This window comes from Tachysurus vachellii, chromosome 18 (assembly GCF_030014155.1).
Source record: "Tachysurus vachellii isolate PV-2020 chromosome 18, HZAU_Pvac_v1, whole genome shotgun sequence".
In the NCBI taxonomy this organism is placed as follows: Eukaryota; Metazoa; Chordata; class Actinopteri; order Siluriformes; family Bagridae; genus Tachysurus; species Tachysurus vachellii.
The window spans coordinates 7273468-7276587 of record NC_083477.1 but is presented as its reverse complement, the minus strand read 5'-3'; positions in this window follow the sequence as shown (position 1 = coordinate 7276587).

The window sequence follows — 3120 nt, the reverse complement described above, 5'->3', positions numbered from 1 at the left end:
GGTTAGGCCCCACCCACTCCGAGTACGGATACAGATACAGATAATTCATATGGTTAACAGATACGGATACAGATACAGATAATGCTGTACTCGCTCAATCCTAGTTCCTAGTAAACGTACTAGTTTTCTAGTAAAACATATCAGATAATAAATATTTGAATTGAGTTTATTGATTTCACCAGGGCTGTTGGACTTTGTTGGAGTTTGGCGCTGAGATGATCAGCTTCTGCAGTGATTAATTGGTTTTATTGACAGTTGTATTTGAACTTGAGCAAAAAGAATGATTGGGCTTGGTTAGTCTTAGTCTTGGACTTGACCATAGCCCTACCTTTTATCAACAATTATGTGTATGGAGGAGAGAAATTCTTGTGGTGTGCCATGTTAAACAATGCATTAGAGAGAGTGCCATATTTATTTCTTGATAATATGGTGCTGTTAGATTGTGTTAAATACAGAACTGAAAACTAAATAGTATGGAAATGGGGAAATTATCCATGCGCTGTAAAAAAAGGAATGCCAAAAAGCAGACCACAGCATCATCTGTTTTTATATGCATTAGTTTTGTTTGCATGGTAACAGAAAGGATACAAGCATTGTGAGAATTCATTATGATTAAGTGTTAGTGAGCAACAGTGGTATAGTTTAAATGGAAGGGAATCCAAAAGGTTTAACCAAATTTATTTAGGGCTTTTAAATATTCCAAGGTTGGATAGCATTAGAATCAGCCTGAGACACATACAGAACACAGAAAACACACACACACACACACACACACGTACACACACACACACAAATAAAAAAAGAACTTTGGTGACAGTTGACAACACTCTCCAAATTAAATATTAATAAAGAAATTCTATAAACAAAGTCACTAATTTTTAAAGCTGTTAATTTTTTACGTTTTAAAGTTAAGAATATTTTTATTACTGAACACTTTTTACATCTCTAAATAACCATTGTGCCTTTCTGTTATTAAGCATTAACTAAAACCACGTAAAATAATATCCTGCCTTAACTTTATCCTGTGCATCTTAAGTCATGTCAATGGTTTTTAAACATATTCTGGTCATTATTTTTTTGTAAAAGTATATTGACCTCCTCTGGTACCTGTGGTGTCAACCCAGAAATAACAACCAGTTATCTAACTAAACAATAACCATTTAGAGATGGTCTACGTGATGAAAGTACTGAAGACAAACAAAGGTGTTTCTGTAGCAAGTGAAAAGGGTGAGGTTTAGAATTATTCATCAACGTTTCCTCAACAACCTTTATAACCTGACAGGAATTCATTCCAAAAACTTCCTTGAATCTTTTCATGAAAACACGGGTCATGTTTACCAGCATTGCCTAAGATCTGCTAGTGTGCGAGAATAATGTGATCAACACCCGTTAGACACTTTTGTGACTTTTTCCGTTAGTCTTTTTTTGTGGAATAATTAATCTCCACATACTTCATTTACACAATTACATTTTTTTACTTTGATTTAGAAATAATAATAATTACATTTTTAACTGTCAAAATAAAAAGTGAGTTTTTATATTAGAGACCTATATAATTTCTAAGTTTGAAGCATAATTACAAGCATATTTCAAACATAAATACTAACAAAAGTATGGTTTGTTTGTTTTTAAGAAAAAAAAAGTATATTTTGTTATATACTATAAAAATATAGTTTGTGCTACAGGATAAACGAAGACACATATACACACACAATTATATATTTTTCCATAGAATATTTCAAATTGTTTTAGATGATTGTAGTGAAAATACAGTTTGTTTAATTTAATAGAATCAGTATCACAGAATTCATTAATATATTATTCTTGAATTTACCTATTATTACTCTTTATAATTATGAATAAAAGACTCCACTGATGTGATAGATGATAACGGTACCTTTGTAATTCGTCTTTTTAATTAAAGCATTAAATCTATAGTTCTCCTGAATGTATAATTACACCTGTCAGACAATGAAAACTTTTCCACGTCATTCATACACACAATTTGTTTATTGGGCGGAACAAATAAAGCTAACAGTAATGCTGTCTATTCATTATTCTGGGATGTTTGTAAAGAATCTTATTTAAAGTTTGAAGACCGAATCCTTCAAAATGTGTCATTTTTCTGAACATCAACAATAAGCTCCAGCTGTCACTCAGCCAGAAGTTGAAGCTGTATCTCAAGTGTAATATATTAGACAAGGTGGATTATTTTACAGCCAGTGCAGTGCACTGCAGTGAAGACAAGGAAAGAAACAACGGCATGGTTACTTTGATTTAGATACAAAATGATTTGTTAATAAAAAGAAATGAAAAAAGTTAATAGGGGGGCACGGTGGCCTAGTGGTTAGCACGTTTGCCTCACACCTCCAGGGTTGGGGGTTCGATTCACGCCTCCGCCTTGTGTGTGTGGAGTTTGCATGTTCTCCCCGTGCCTCGGGGGTTTCCTCTGGGTACTCCGGTTTCCTCCCCCGGTCCAAAGACATGCATGGTAGGTTGATTGGCATCTCTGGAAAAATTGTCCGTAGTGTGTGATTGCGTGAGTGAATGAGAGTGCGTGTGTGCCCTGCGATGGGTTGGCACTCCATCCAGAGTGTATCCTGCCTTGATGCCCGATGACGCCTGAGATAGGCACAGGCTCCCCGTGACCCGAGGTAGTTCGGATAAGCGGTAGAAAATGAATGAATGAATGAAAAAAGTTAATCTCCAATATCCTGTTCAAGTGTAAAAAAGGACAACATGTCTAATGTCAGCTGTTAATAAGTGAGGCGTTTGGGATTCAGCCAGATGTTTATGAGAGTTTGAGTGAGCTGTAGTGTGGAATTTCCATGCTGCTAATCGACGTTGAAATTCTTGTAGACTTGTGAAATAATGACCTTTCACACGTCTTCACAGTCATTTGCATAAATCTATTTTAGGAATGACACAACAGTTAGATAATCTTGGTTGTTGTTTTTTTTTTGGAAATATTTTAGTATAACATTAAATGCAATATTTCTATTGTATATTATACTTCTAAAAAAACACAAGCCATTATCTCAATATCTGAAATGTGCCTACTTTATGAAGTACACGTTAAAGTCTTTTATAAATATTTTAACACGATTTCTTTTATAGTTG